Source organism: Leptonychotes weddellii, chromosome X, assembly GCF_054177405.1.
Source record: "Leptonychotes weddellii isolate Sample4059 chromosome X, ASM5417740v2, whole genome shotgun sequence".
Taxonomy (NCBI): Eukaryota; Metazoa; Chordata; class Mammalia; order Carnivora; family Phocidae; genus Leptonychotes; species Leptonychotes weddellii.
In genome coordinates this window covers 94,306,282-94,322,844 of record NC_138385.1, presented here as the reverse complement: position 1 = coordinate 94,322,844, position 16,563 = coordinate 94,306,282, and the positions used below count along the sequence as shown (strand labels likewise).

Genomic DNA, 16,563 nt, shown 5'->3' with positions numbered 1-16,563 from the left:
TTTACAATTGCACCAAAAATAATAAAATCCCTAGGAATAAACTCAACTAAGGAGGTAAAAGAGCCATGCTCTGAAAGCTATAAAGCATTAATGAAAGAAATTGAAGATGATACAAATGAAGATATTACATCCCCATGAACTGGAAGAACAAACGCTGTTAAAATGTCTATACTACCCAAAGCAATCTACAGATTTAATGCAAATCCCTATCAAACTGCCAGAAACTTTTCTTCACAAAACTAGAACAAATAATCCTAAAACTTGTATGGAACCACAAAAGACCCCAAATAGTCAAAAGCAATCCTAAAAAAGAACAGAACTGGGGCGCCTTGGTGGCTCAGTCATTAAGCATCTGCCTTCGGCTCAGGTCATGATCCCAGGGTCCTGGGATACAGCCCCGCATCGGGCTCCCTGCTTGGCAGGAAGCCTGCTTCTCCCTCTCCCACTCCCCCTGCTTGTGTTCCCTCTCTCGCTGTCTCTCTCTCTGTCAAATAAATAAATAAAATCTTAAAAAAAAAAAACAGAACTAGAGGTATCACAATCCCAGATTTCAAGATATACAACAAAACTATAGTAATCAAAACAGTATGGTACTGCCACAAAAAAAGATAGATAACAGAACAGAGAGCCCAGAAATAAACCCACGATTATATGGCCAATTAATCTTCAACAAAAGAGGCAAGAATATGCAATGGGAAAAAGACAGTCTCTTCAACAAATAGTGCTGGGAAACTGGACAGCTACATGTAAAAGAATGAAACTGGACCATTTTCTTAAACCATACACAAAAATAAACTCAAAGGGATTAAGGACCTAAATATGAGACCTGAAACCATAAATACTGTAAGAGAGGACAGGCAGTAATTTCTCTGACACCGGCCATAGGAACATTTTTCTAGATTTGTCTCCTGAGGCAAGGGAAACAATAAACTATTTGGACCACCTCAAAATAAAAAGCTTCTGCACAGCAAAGGAAACACTCAACAAAACTAAAAGACAACCCACTGAAGATATTTGTAAATGGCATATCCAATAAAGGGCTAGTATCCAAAATACATGAAAAACTTATATAACTCAAAACCAAAAAATAAACAATCCAATTAAAAATGAGCAGAAGACCTGAACAGACATTTCTCCAAAGCAGACATACTGATGGCCAACACAGGAAAAGATGTGCAACATCACTAATCATCAGGGAAATGCAAATCAAAACCACAATCACCTTATACCTGTCAGAATGTCTTAAAATAAAAGACAAGAAATAACAAGTTTGGCAAGGATGTGGAGAAAAAGGAACCCTTGTGCACTGTTGGGAATGCAAACTGGTGCATTCACTGTGAAAAACAGTATGGAGGTTCCTCTAAAAATTAAATTAGAATTACCATATAATCCAGTAATTCCACTACTGGGTATTTACCCAAAGAATACAAAAATACTGGGGCGCCTGGGTGGCTCAGTTGGTTGAGCGACTGCCTTCAGCTCAGGTCATGATCCTGGAGTCCCTGGATCGAGTCCCGCATTGGGCTCCCTGCTCGGCGGGGAGTCTGCTTCTCCCTCTGACCCTCCTCCCTCTCATGCTCTCTGTCTCTCATTCTCTCTCTCTCTCAAATAAATAAATAAAATCTTTTAAAAAAAAAAAAAGAATACAAAAATACTAATTCGAAAAAATATATGCACCCCTATGTTTACTGCAGCATGATGTACAATGGCCAAATTATGGAAGCAACCAATTGTCTGATAGACAAATGGATAAAGAAGAGGTGGTATATATATACATTACTCAGCTATAAAAAAGAATGAAATCTTGCCATTTGCAACAACATGGATAGATCTAGAGGATATAATGTCAAGTAAAATAAATCAGAGAAAGACAAATACCATATGATTTCACTCATACGCGGAATTTAAGAAACAAAACAAACGAACAAAGAAAAAAGAGACAAACCAAAAAACAAAATCTTAACTGTAGAGAACAAGCTGATGGTTACCAGAAGGGAGGTGGAGGGGGGTGAAGGGGATTAAAGAGTGCACTTGTCATGCACTTGTCATGATGAGCAGCACTGAGTAGTGTATGGAATTGCTGAATCACTATATTGTACACCTGAAACTAATATAACATTGTATGTTAACTATACTGGAATTAAAATAAATTTAAAATTAAATTAAAAAAGGGGCACCTGGATGGCTCAGTCGTTAAGCGTCTGCCTTCAGCTCAGGTCATGATCCCGGGGTCCTGGGATCGAGCCCCGCATCAGGCTCCCTGCTCCATGGGAAGCCTGCTTCTCCCTCTCCCACTCCCCCTGCTTGTGTTCCCTCTCTCGCTGTGTCTCTCTCTGTCAAATAAATAAATAAAATCTTTTTAAAAAATTAAATTAAAAAAATAAAAATAAAAACAGCATACATAGTAAAAAAACACAAGATCCATCTATATGGAATATCAGACAGCCACAAAAAAGGATGGCATCATGCCACTTGAGACAGTATGGATGGACCTACAGGATATTATGCTAAGTGAAATAAGACTAAGAAAGACAAATGCCATATGATTCCACTCATAAGGGGAATCTAAAAAAAAACACCAATAAATGAATTAACAAAAAGCAGAATCAGACTTATAAATACAGAGAACAAACTAATGGTTGCCGGAGGGGAGGGCTGTGGGGGATTGGGCAAAATGGGTGAAGAGGAGAGGAAGATACAGGCTTCCAGTTATGGAATGAGTAAGTCATAAGAATAAAAGGGACAGCCTAAGGAACACAGTCAATGATACTGTAATAGCAATATAATAATATGATGGAGCTACACCTGTGAACATAGCATAATGTATAGACTTGTCATATCACTAAGTTGGTGTCAACTATACTCAAATAAAAAATTTAAACATAAAGTTAAATATCTTTTTAAAAAAGAGGCAAAACCTAAAAGAATGTCTATTGTATGCTACCCTTCATGTTAGAAAAAAGGATATAGAAGAAAATATACAGGTTATTCACTTACTTGTGTAAAAGAAATAGTCTTTAAAGAAAGAGTCAATTCTGCTATAACACAATATATTCATCCCTAAAAATCTCCACACTATGCAAAATTCCACAATAAAAACCAGAAGGTTTATGGGGAACACAAGGTATAACACTCAATAAACTTTTTCTATCACACACACACACAACACACACACACAACACACACACACACACACAGGAACCTAATAAAAAAAAGCAGTAACACAATTTTAGACATTAAATAGTTAAGAAATATAATACAATAAACATATCACTTTACCTAGAAAAAGCCCTTAAGTTTGCTTGTGGAATGGGGATCAGGATGGCTGTAGCTTGTGAATTGGTGCGAAGGGGTGGAAGGTTGTAACCCCAGGTGTGGATGAGTGTGGCTTCTAAGACACGGGTGAACCAGGGGAACTCAGAGATGTCTGAAGTATGTGCATTTTACGTATTCTTACCCAGCTCAGGTCAGCTGGGTGCATGTTCTGGATTCACCTAGAATTTCTCATGTGTGAAACTGTCCATAAGCAAACATGAAATTTGCATGAAGCTCAAACCGTTCTCTAAGATATATCAATCACATTGGCACAAACCTGCTTTTTCAAAACAAGCGTTATTGCAAAACTGTACAGGAAGGACAAATCAGAAACTAATGAGATTGTTTTACCAACAGGGGTTAAGTGGCAAGAGACTAGAAAGAATGGGGGATGGGAAGGAGATAGTAGAGTCGAGGAAGTGACTCTTCTCTGAGTATATTTTTTGGATAGGTCTAACTCTTAGAACCCAGGTAAGTTTTTACATACCAGCTCCCCCAATAAATAAATAATATGAACCAGAATGTGAGGAGAACCCAAAATGAAAAGCAAACAGTAACAAATAAACCTAACTATATTCAAATGAGTATCATAATCACACTGAAGGAGGTGGGAAAGAAAATAGCTAAACCTAAGTAACTCTGGAAAGAAGTGTTTTTGTTTTGTTTCATTTTAACCAAGAATATTTATTGATGGATTGATGAATATAATTTTAAATAGAACAATAAGGCACAACCATGCATTCAAACAGTTTTCAAACACCAAAAGAGGGAAAAGCCATAAACTTAGGAACTTTAAATAACCAAGTCAAAGAGCCTCTGAGGCACTGATAGATTAAGTATCAGACAATTCTTCCCTTTTGTATGATTCCTATATTACATCACTTGATCACAAAGCCAGAATGATACTTCTACAGAATTCCTCATTCATTTATACTTTAACCATCCCACCTGGCTGCTCCTCTGTTCCCCATCCCTCTCCCTTTCCTTTGCAGTGATATTCTTTAGCCATTCCCTTCCTAAGGAATTGTGTGCACATCTTCCTTCCAAAGCAAGGAAACAAACAAGCAAGTGATGAGTCAGGGGAAGTTAGCCACGGGCAGATGTATGAATGAACAGACTTGGACATTAAGATGGCAACTGCCTGATTCAGTGAGGTCTTTAAGCTGACTTGGGCAAATAAGCTGCTCTGGCTTGCTGAAAGGTCTATAATGCCACATCGTATTGTGCGACCAACGCCAGATCCCATGTTTCTAAGAGATTAACAGTAATCTAAACAAGGAGGTAGGTAGTCAATGTAACCAGGCACCTAATGTGACAATACAGTCAATGCTTTGGAGCTCCACTGGGAGTGGACTGTGGCTTCTAGCATAATCATTTGCGAAGTGCAAAAACCTTCAGGATCCTGAGGACGATCTTTAAATCTCTTAGGACAGATAAATTAGGCACCTCTGTAACTCTAACCTTTCTACTTGGAAATGTGAAGTGAAAAACACCCCAGGGCGTGCAACCCTGAGGCATAAACCATGCAGCAGAGATGGGAATACAGGAGGCCTTTAGGGTGCCCTACCTCCTTGTTCAAAAACCCATGAGAAGATCCCCAAGCATACTGCCAGAGCAGCCACTCTGGTGGTGACAGTGCCCCCAGGCTGAGCAAACCTGCAGGCATATGGCTATTTTCTGAAGAATAAGAGTAGCCATACAGGTACTCTATGTGTGGAGAATCAGAGGCCAGACGCTGAGGGACCTGGGCAAGCCACCTAGAAGTTTGGCTTGACACCTTCCACCTTTTAAGATGAACATCTCCATCCAGCAGCCCTTTGATGACACAGCAGAGTGCAGGGGACCAAGAGATGGTCATATTCTCTGAGAGAAATGCTGATTCCCAAAAAGGTCCTGGGGAGATAACATCCCAGAGGCTTATTTATGAGCAAAGGTAGATAAAAACTGCCAGACCATCGAACCATCTTATCAAGTTAGATATGTATTTAACAGGCCATAGCTTGGGGTGCCAGGTAAAACAGAGGGAACTCAGGGCATAATAAAAAGCAGGAAGACTGAAAGATCACGTGAATGGCATGCTGGGTGACAGAGAAGCAAAGGACATACGGAAAAGTTTGTAGGAGCGTGCTGAAACCTAGCTGAAGGGAAGGCAGCATGGCTATAGTCTACACCCAGGGAAAGCTTGCTTGGCTGGTTTTTGGCAAGAGTCCTTCCCTCCCTCCCTTCCTTTCTCACACAGGATGGACATTCAACATTCAGCGGCATAATTGGGAGAGATCATATTTGTAAATGGGGAACAGGTGAATGGATACTGAAGAGAAATAGGCTGGGTGTGCCATTCTGTAATGTCCTGTTTATGCCAAAGGCAGGTTTGTGTTAACAGAGCACACGTGGGATTGTCCTGCAACAGCAGTGCTATCTTGGCAGAAAGGGGATGATAGGGTGGAGGTGGGGCTGGTAGATAGGAGGACTCTCAAGTTCTAGTTTTTAAATACTAGAGAGCAAGGAACAGTTTGGTCTCAGCTTTTTAGTCAAGAAATTGGATGCTGACTTTCTGTTCTATGCCCACCTTCTCCAAAACCCTAACAAATTTTGCAAAAGATATGGCACCATCCCCATCCTGATCAGCCTCCTGGATGGTCCTGTGATGCTGCTCAGTTGCTCATCTGGGATATTCGCTCCATCCATCACGCATAGCACCTGGACAGCTCATTGTGGGAGATCCTATCATCTTTCTCCAAATCATATAGCCAAAAAGCAAAATATAGTTCATTACTTCAACTGTTGAGTGGTTCTGGTCCATTCTTATCTTCGCTCTTTGCACTATATTCAGTGGGTTGGAAATGAACCAAAGTTTTTATGAATCAATGGAAGTTTACCTGGTCTTCTCCCTCTGGAAAGAAGGCACTAATAAGCTGGCCCCCAGTGGGTTGATGACAAATTCTGGAATCAGCTGGGAATCTTCCCAGCTGAGGACCCCATTCTCGCCTTTGTCCAGGCTGGAGAACTGGCTATAGAGGTGGGTGATCTGACTGTGGGAAAAGCTGGTCTCCTTGATCTCTAGTTCTTCACCTTACAGTAATGATGGAGGCCCCATCCCCAAGTGGGAGCTCCTCTAGGAGCGGCCGCACCTGAAGCAACAGTGGAAAGCTAAAGACAAAAGGAACTGTACACAAATATTGTACTCTAGTTGGTAAATTTGTTCTTCACAAGAGAATGAACTAGAAATTCTGAAACTACTTTATGTGCATGATAGGATTGAGCAAATATGTTGTGGATAATGATAATGAGTTTGTCACTGCTAGAGAAAGGAGTTACAAATAAAGAAAGGGGAAAGTCTAGAATGAATCCTTTGGTGTTGGATTACATCTAAAATATCAGTATAAATTCATACATATATTCTCAAACACATAGAGAGATATATACATGTATATGCAGATGGATAGGCATAAAATAAATATGTGCATATGTGCATGTACAAGTATACAAACATATTTCTTAGCTCTGTCATCTGAGAGGGCCTTAGAAGCAATGATAATCTGGTAACATTGAGCACATCTACTGCCCACATCTCCTTTCTTTTTTTTTTTTTTAAGATTTTATGTATTTATTTGACAGAGAGAGCAAGAGAGCACAAGCAGGGGGAGTGGCAGGCAGAGAGAGAGGGACACTAAGGAGATTTGACAACAACTCCCTGCTTAGCAGGGAGCCTGATGAGGGGGTCAATCCCAGGACCCTGGGATCATGACCTGAGCTGAAGGCAGACACTTAACCGATTGAGCCACCCAGGCACCTCATTACATCTTCCTTCTAAATACCATTCTCTAAAAAGATAAACCAGGGATCCTTGGAGAAATTTATTCAAGGGCTGGGCCAGGGGAAATGTAAGATAAGCCTAGAATATCTTAAGATGCTGAAAAGCAAGAAAGTGCTCAAAAAATAATAGGAGGCATGTCAAAAGGGCACAGAAGCCAACTTGAAGGAGCTCCCAATAGCTAAATCTGGGACACTTTGAGCAACAAAATAATGATAGTAATGGATTATAACTCAGAATAAATATCCCTGAGTTTATACTGATATAAGCAAATTGGGATAAATAAATACATGCATGGGGGTGGGGTAGTTCTTCCTTACAGAAGAGTTCTAATTAATAAATGTAGAAGTACCGATATAAATTTTAAAAATCACCATTAGCCAAATATGACAGTAACAATTTTTATGGGCAATAATCATCGATGAATGCTAAAATTAGTTGGGTGAGATTATGTTGAGAAACAGGATGTGTGCATCATCTCAAAGTTTCTCCCCATAAGATACTTGTTGATTACAAACAGAAAACAGTAATTTTAGCTGCAGAAAGCTGACAGCCACCGTCTTAGCCAAGTGGTCAAAATTAACATCAGCAGCAATAGGGCACAGCTGTATATGAACCTCCTGATATAATGCAATGAGATGACACTTCCGTGGGATTCTTGACAAAAATGTGTAACTTCAATCTAATCATAAGAAAATGTCAGACAACCCTAAATTAAGGAACATTCTAGAAAATAATTGGCCAGTACTCTCCAGAAGTGTCAAGGTCATTAAAGCAATGACTGAGGGATTACCACAAACTGAAGGACACTAAGGAGATTTGACAACTAAATGCAATGTGAGATCCTGGATTGGATCCTGGACCAGAAAAAGGACATTACTAGGAAAACTGGTAAAAGCCAAATAAGGTTAATAAATTGGTAAATAGTATTCATCAATGTTAATTTTCTGCTTTCAATAAATGTACTATGATTATGTAAGATGTTAACATTAGGAAAAGCTGGATAAAGAGTATATGGGAATCTTCTCTACTACTTTTGCAACTTCTGTGTATCAATTATTTCAAAATAGTTAAAACACACACACACACACACACACTTAGCCATAAATATTCCACAGTTCCTGGGTTGGGACTTGTACATCAATGCCTATGATAGATATATGGCTTCTGGAGAAAGTAAGTTCAACCAGGACATGCTTAGTTTGTAATTTCTTTAAATAGCAAAATTCAGAAGACCACAGAGAATCTAATCTAAGATAATTAGAAGTTGCTATGGTACATGACACTTTGGCCCCTAGGGCACCCATAGATTCCCATTTCAGAGTGTGGAGACAATCTGTCATAGCAGCTCGCCCTCATCCTCTGCGGAATGGGATATCCAGCTCATCTGTTCTCATCAGTAAGGTCCCTTGGTCCAGGCCCAGATATGGGCCTCAAATACATGAGACATTTACCTGCTCTTCCCCCATGCAAGCCTAAGGCAGGCATTCCCAATAGATCGTGGCAATCTTTCCCACACAGTCCAGATAGCACTACTGACGAGAGTCAGCACTTGAGCTGAAACATCTCCTATTGCTGCATTCAGCTTGCAATCAGGTCTGTGGGGACCCTTGGAGTGTAAGTCCCTGCTTAGATTCTGAGGTCTAGACAGAAAAGCACAGAAATCATCCTTCCTGAAATGTGGTAATATGCTCCAGCAATTTCACCAAGCATCGCTCTCCAACCTTCATCAGTGATCCAGGGCTAGAATATCTAATGGTCTCTGTGGTAGCGGATGATGAAGCTTGACATGAGATGGAGCCCTATGGCAAAAGTTGATCAGGTTCCCGAGGAACACCGAAGCCTAAATCGTTATCATCAGGATTGACAGTTAACTCATTCCACCATATTGTGTTCAGTTACCCTCTTTCTCAGACTTCATAAAATTAGCCTGGGAAGAATATCAGGGATTCTTTGTCATTTCATAGCCTGATAGTAGTTTTTTAACTTATCATACTGTGCATCCAGGGATTTTAAAAGTCTGTCAAATCATACTTTTCTTCTTACCAAGGAGGTGTATCTGAAGGACAGGGGACATTCCAACAGCCTTACTGGGAAGTAAATGAAGGCAATCACTCAAACTAGGACCCAGACTCCCTTGGTCATAGTCCAGAGCTATAAACAATGACCATGTTCATTCTTCCATTTTCTATCAAGAAGAAGAAAATAGGTCTTATGAGAAAGCAGCTTCTGAGAAAAACTAAACTGGCTTACAGAAGAATGACAAGACTGGGAGTGGAGTTCTGAGCCAAGAGAGGGCTTAACGACTAGAGCTGGCAGGGGGCACATTTCAACAGTATTTGACCTGCCCTGAGATAAAGAGCTTCTCACTGCCTCACTCTCTCTCCCATCCCCAGCTCTGTCTCCTCTCATCCAGCCTGTCCCCTCCTTCTCTTTCCCCATGAGTCCTCACTAGAGATTTCTGATATTCTATTGGTTTACAAGACTGAGACTGAGAAATGCTGACCAAGCCTTTCCTTTGTTGTAAAAGAATTACACATACCACAATGTCCTAGACAGGTCATGTTTTGCTTTTATAAAATATCTTCATAGTTTTGCAAGCTCTCTCAGAAGTATTCTGTGGTTTTATGACCTGTCTCAAAATGGTTCTGTCCATCCAAATTAAGTCTCTCTTGCTTCAGTCTAAATGTTTTCCTTTATCTCATCCAGTTTGCTCCTTTAAATCAATTAAGAAAAATTCTAACATTGGTATGAGAATCTCTGACATAAAAATTCTTCCCTAATCCTAAACCTTCAATTCCTTCATTCTGCCTAAAGAAGTAAGTTCAAATCCTTAGCCCAACTCTCCAGCCTCTGTACGATCCGGTCCTTAACTTACCTTTCCAGATGGATTTCCCACAAATCCTTGGCACAGACCCTAGACCTCAGCCAAACCAAACTCCACGTGCTTCTTGAGAAAATATCCTGCATTCTCAAAACAGTATCTCCACTTGGAATGCCCTCTCTCCCACTGTGGCCTCTTATTTATTCCTTCATTTTGAAAAAAAAAAAAATTAACTGACACAAAAATGAGAGACATAATTTCTGCCATCCAGAGTACATGGGATACTAGAGAAAATCATATGTTATTCAGTATAAGGTATTAACACCTAACTGGTATGTGGTGTTAGAATGGGGCTGGATGTTAGGATTAAACTTCATGGTAAAGGGAGCACCTGAAAAGGCCTTGAAGGATGGGGTAGAATTTCAACATGTACACTGGGAGGAAAAGGATTATAGGCTGAGGAAACCATGAGAGCAAGCTCACACAGGCAGGAGAAAATGAAGTGCGTATACATTAAATTCAAATACTTTGGTTTGGCTGCAGTGCTTCAATATACCAGATCTTGAAGGACCTTGAATGTCAGACTAAAATGTATGAATCTATTCCACAGACATAGGAAATTATTGAAGAGTTTTGAGTACAGAAATAACATGATCAGAAAGAGCAGTGCTTTAGGAAGATACCAGGCCGTGTGTGTACAGGAATAACTTCTTCAATTTCTAGAGGTTTCTTCTTGGTATAGTAGGGAGAGAAGAGCCTGACATTAGTTTCAAATGTGAGGCTGCAGGAGTGGTGATGCCTGTCACACGCTCCATTTAACTCAGCTGTCTGGTCTCGCAAAAGGTAGACAGATCTTGGAGACTGGCTATAAGTAACTTGTGACTTTACTCATAGCTGCTGTTGTGATACGGTATTCTCCTTGGGGCAAGTCAGCACAGCACCTAGGACGTGGAACTATACAGCTACTGACCCCAGCAAATAACTTTTTCCCTCTATACCCATTTTTGAGAATCACCAGAAGCAGTTTGCTTTTGAGGCAACATCAGTTCTCCTGTCCTCTGCCATAAGGTGCAGAGATCATTATCATCTCGACACCCCATGGAACATCACACTGGTTCCTGTTTTCCTCATGGGCTAAGGAACCAGTGGTAGCAAGTACTTTAGGTGCCTTAGATACAAGCAAGCCAGGGGTGAAAGCCTGGTACCATGTACTTCACCAGTCAGGGTCCAGCCAGGAACACAGAATCCATACCAGTTATTTTAACAGAGAGAACTCAATATAGGGAAGGTACTGTAAAACTGACACAGCAAACGGGAAACGGAGGCGACACAGAGATAGTAACTGCCAAAAGGAGCTGACACGCCTAGGACAGAATCAATAGGGAGCAGCTGGTGAGAAAGAAATGTTATTTTCAGAGTCCCGACAGAGCACAGTGCGGAAGAATAGATGTGCAGCTGACAGACAACAGCTGAACAGGCAGCACAATAGCTAATGATAGCATTAGCCAACAAGTCCGGTTAGTATCAAATATTGTGAGAAATAAAGAAAATTCCTTATTGCAGATTTTAGTTTTGTAATTCTTTCTTTTTAAAACGTGAGCCTGGCTGTGGAGCAGCGAATAAAATTACTTCTTTGTACACATCGTTGCGGAATATGCTCAGATTCACGTTTCCTTGCACACCTGAGACATTTCACTGTTCTAAGTATAAGCAGACAATGGAATAGTACTCACAATAAAATGGAATGAATTACTGATACACACAACAACTTGGATGGATCTCAAAGACATTATGCTGAGTGAAAGAAGCCAGTCTCAAAAGGTATGATTCCATTTATATGACACTTTCAAAAAGACAAAACCATATGATGGAGAACAGGTTCTTGGTTGCCAGGGGCAAAGAGTGGGGAGAGACTATGACTCTAAAAGGATAGCACAAGGGACCTTTTTGAGGTAATGGAAATGTTCTGAATCCTGATCGTGGGAGGGTTACATGAGTCTATGCATGTGATAACACTCCTAGAGCTATATTTAAAAAGTCAATTAAAAAGAGGGGGGAAGGTAAAAAATAAAGGTGGAACATGCATGGCTTGTGCATGAGAAGGTTTTATCTTTTCTTATTTTTTTAAAAATTTGCTGTGGTAAGGTTAAGTATGACCCTGCTGAGCTCTTGCCACAGCTGGAATGAGTCACAAGGGAAAAGTGTCACTTGGAGTGAGACCAAATCTACAACATCTCTTCAGTTACTGCACACCTTGGAGCTTCCAGCTGAGGGCAAGGCAGGAGGGCGAGGGAAGAATGTTGCCTGCTCCTGTGATTTGGGGAGGGTATTTGTGGCATCTGCAGCAGTTCGAAGCCTCCTTCTTCCCTCCACTTCAAAGCCTGGCCTGCCTTTTCCCCACTCATGTCTTTTATTTGGTGCTAGCAACCTTTGAGGACTGATACTGAATGGCCCTTGGCAGTGGCCCCACTAATTGGCAAAGCTGGCCACAGGGGATGAATAAGACACTCACTGGCATCAACATCACACTGATCACGGTCCAGCGGGCCTTGTTTTATGTTCCCCTTGACAGTCCAGAGCAATTCCTGTGAATAAATGACGGAGCAGCAGCCGGAAGTGGTCTCCCTTCTGGCCCCCCTGGAGCCCTCTTTTCCATTCACGTGGGGACTACCTTCCACACATGCTTCAAAGTAGAATTTTGTTATGCTCAGCACATTTAAATCATTTCATTAGTAGAACACCATTAAACAAAGTGTTCCTGAACTTTAAAATACATAAAATCATTTTGCATTCCATCACCCAAAGAATCTTCCTTCAGTTCCAGCTGAGATCAAAAGGAGAGAGAGATTCTTGGCGGTGACATGCTGTCTTCCACAAAGCCTCTCTTGTGGTGGGAACTGCACCATTGCCACTGCATTCAAGTTCTGCTCACTAGGGGCCGATCTCATACCCAACACGTCTATCAAGACTATCAGCAGGATGGGATTCCAAAGTGAATGAGCACATACTCTTTTGTGTTTGGCTTCTTTCACACCACATGCTTTTTTGAGGTCAGTGTTGCATGTATCAGTACCGTATTCTTTTTTATTACTGGGCAGTACTTCCTTATATGAATATGGTAGTCCCCAATTTGTTTATCCATTCTGTTGTTGGTAGATTATTTGAGGTGTTTCTAGTTGTGAGGACTTTTGGGGGGGGACTTTTACGAATAAAGTTGCTATACATATTTTTGTGCAAGGGTTTTTGTGGACATACCCATTCTTCTTACCTCCATATACCTAAGAGGGAATTACAGGGGAGACATATGTTTAGGTTTGTTAGATACTGCCAGCCTCTGAAGTGGCTATCCCATTTTACACTCACCCTATCAATTTATGAGAGTTCTAGTTGCTCTTCATCTTTGCCAACACTTGTTATTATTGATCTTTTTAATTTTAGCCCCTCTAGCATATAGCACTATGTGCCTGTGGTTTTCATTTTAATTTTCCTGATGAGAAATGATGTTGAGGGCCTATGCATATGCTTATCAGCCTTTTGTATATTTCCTTTTGCCAAGTGCTTCTCAGGAGAGTTGAGGAAGTGGTGGTGGCAATATCTGTCAGGGAAGAGAAATAAAGGTATAATTTGGAAAAGCAGACTTATCAATGATAAGGCCATTTTTCCTAGTCCTGAATATTTATGCATTTTGGTGTTTTAAATAGATAGTAATGTATAAAGTGGTTAAAAGAAGAACTTAGTAGGCACTTGTTCCTAAATATCTCCCTCCTGGCCTATAACGGCTATCCACAATTCTGCCTCAGAGCTGTGTTCCTTTGGGCTTTTCACTAGGAGTTCTCAGCACATTAATGTGAATGCATCTGTGGGCTTCTGTCAAGCCTCACGGCTGGCTGGGAGTGCAGTGTGAAGGGTTTGGGCACTTGGGGGTGCTGCGTTCCAGCCGTCTGGGGAAGCATGAAGGCCCTGGGAGAGAGTGGGGAAAAAGGAAACACCAGGAAAGGGATGAAAGGCTTAGGAGAGAAACACAGGCTGCCCCCTAAACTTTTACTTACTTCATTCTGTTTTCCCATGGTTATTCACTTTGGTAAATGTTGGAGTTGAGGAGAGAGGAAAGGGAGAAGTACAGTATGTGCCAGAAATGATGTTATTAAACATGTTTGGAAGAGCATAATGCCAGCCAATAGGAGACTCTGGGACAGTGTCATGGAATGAAAGTGCTATGTAATTGCAGCAGGAAGAGTGCTAAGTGAAGAAGGTATTGCCAGATTCCTTTAAGCCTTCCAGAAAGATCAAGGCACTTCATGTTTATGTGCAACACATTCACACACTCCAGTAAAGAAAAATCTGAGGCAGACAAGGTCCCCTCCATCTCACAGGCCATAACCTGTGCAGAAATGCAGGGACCTGGTCTAAGGACAAATAAGCCCCAGGGTAGAATGAAAATAAGGTCCTAGATCCCCTGACTAGGAACCTATGTGGCTTGCAATGGACATCTTCACTCTAAAGTTTTATTCCTATAGTCAAGCATACCACAGCATCCATTCTCTAGTTAATATTTCTCATGTTTAAGACAGCATGATAGTAATGAATCAGCTCTGAAAGTCAGCTGCTATAAATGCCATGTGTTATCAGATCACACACTAAAGCCAAATTTTCAAAACATTTCCTGCTGAAATACCCACAACATTTTAACAGATGTCTTTTGGAGAGTCTAGAAGCAAAGTAAGCTCCCATCAGCATATAAAATAAAACCCAAAAGAAGTAAAATGTGGAGGGATTATATTTTTCTTTTGGCAATAAGAGAAAGGTTGGGAAAAATCTTGAGATGTTTGGAGAAATGCTTGTTCATAGCCACAAAAGTGAAGAAATTAATAATGTGTTATTTCTTGTTCTGAACACTGACTGTAAGCATGTAACTAACTTTCGTTGATGCAGTTTCATGGGCAGGTAGGGAAAGGATCTGAGAGTGTAAATTATGGGCCAGCAGGGACAGAAATGGGGTGAAAGCATCAAAGAAGCATCTTTTGTCAGGGACAGGATGGGCAAGACCAGTGGTGGATGATTCTAAAATGGTACAGGCCTCCCAAAATCAGGGGTAGGGGGGCCAGAATGGGAGCCTGGAAAAAGAAAGAGAAATTTTTATGTGTGTGTTTTTCTCCAACATTATGAAAAAATCTGAAAGTACAGAAAAGCCAAAAGAACTGTATAGTGATGAGAGAGATACAGTTTTTCAGGTGACAATTTGTTTCCCCCGGGGGCTGATTTTGACCTTCAAAGAAATGTTCTTGAATGAATCAATGAGTGGTCTAAGAGGCTTCCCACACACTTCTTCTGGGGAAGCCAAGGCTGTTCACTGCTACTCCTGTATGCAGTGCTAATTCCAAAAGCAGGAACGTCCTACGAGTCCGCTTCTGTTTTACCTATTGTTTTGGATGCTCCTTGCTCATGCTGTCTCGTCTCCTCCTTGCCTTGTTATCTTTGACTTTGTGCTGGATGTTGTACTGAAAAATTATCTGTGGAGATCATCTGATATTATTTCTTTTGAGAGGATTTTTGTTTGCTTATGCCAGGCACATGGGGGTGCTAGCTGCCAGGACAACAAATTTTATTTAAGCATTACCAAGGCAGTAGGAATACAGTTAGGAACAAGAAATGGTTTCTGCCCTTACAGGTCTTACTAAGAATAAGCAAAAGGATTCATTTAAATAGAGTCCTTAAAGGATAATTTAATTCATACAAGTCTGATCAGCATGTAGCTTTTCCTCACCTTATCCATGCGCACTGGTTAAGGAGTGGCATGCTGGGCGATGCAGAGATGCCCTGAGGTAGAAGTTCTCTTTCAGTTTTATTTCTTAGGTAATTTTAGAAAAAAATTCTAGGAACTGATTATTGCATTCACCATATAAAAGTCTAATCAGAAATAATCAGAACTATTTTACTTCCTTTGACCAAACACCCAGGAAAGAGAATGCTTTAAAACACTACACTTAAGCAGTTACTAATTTCATGGCAGAAATAAAACTAAAGTCCATTTCAAGATTATAAGCTTAACTACTCTAAATCAACAGATCATTTAGAGAAGCTCGAGTGCTTCTGTCGTGGTGGTAGAACCAAACAACAAAGTCCTTCCACACACAAGGTCCAGAGTACCTAGTTTCAGCCTTCACAAGCTGGAGGTTGGAGCTCCTATCAAAATTGTGGAGAGGCGGATTAGCTGAGAAGGAATCTTCAGTGGAGTGTAACCTACAGAGACCCTGACTTAATGATGGTTGACCAAAACAGAACAGTCTCTCTCTGGACTTGACGTCCTTAGTCATTTCCAAAGGTTATCTCGTACTTATTTAATGGCATGGGGGGGGGACGGTGGTTCTCAAACTGATGAAAACTAAAAACCACTCCTCATCCCTCACTCCTGGAAAAAATACTCAGTAGGAGAGCTGACTTAGAAGATTAAAGAAAAACTGGACAGCCACATGCAGAAGAATGAAACTGGACCATTTCCTTACACCACACACAAAAATAGACTCAAAATGGTTGAAAGACCTCAATGTGAGACAAAAGTCCATCAAAATCCTAAAGGAGAACACAGCCAGCAACCTCTTTGACCTCAGCC

General features: G+C 40.8%; 1 protein-coding gene, 1 long non-coding RNA gene and 1 pseudogene across 3 annotated transcripts in view; 1 reads left to right on the top strand and 2 right to left on the bottom strand.

Moving 5' to 3' along the window:
- LOC145717884 (uncharacterized) overlaps positions 1 to 16,563 on the bottom strand; it is a 53,671-nt gene that overhangs the window by 16,135 nt on the left and 20,973 nt on the right. The gene's annotated exons all lie outside the window — the stretch shown is intronic.
- The window catches only part of NHS (NHS actin remodeling regulator), a 345,618-nt gene that overhangs the window by 309,296 nt on the left and 19,759 nt on the right, over positions 1 to 16,563 (top strand). The gene's annotated exons all lie outside the window — the stretch shown is intronic.
- Positions 5,612 to 6,412, bottom strand: LOC102744574 (calcineurin B homologous protein 1 pseudogene; annotated as a pseudogene).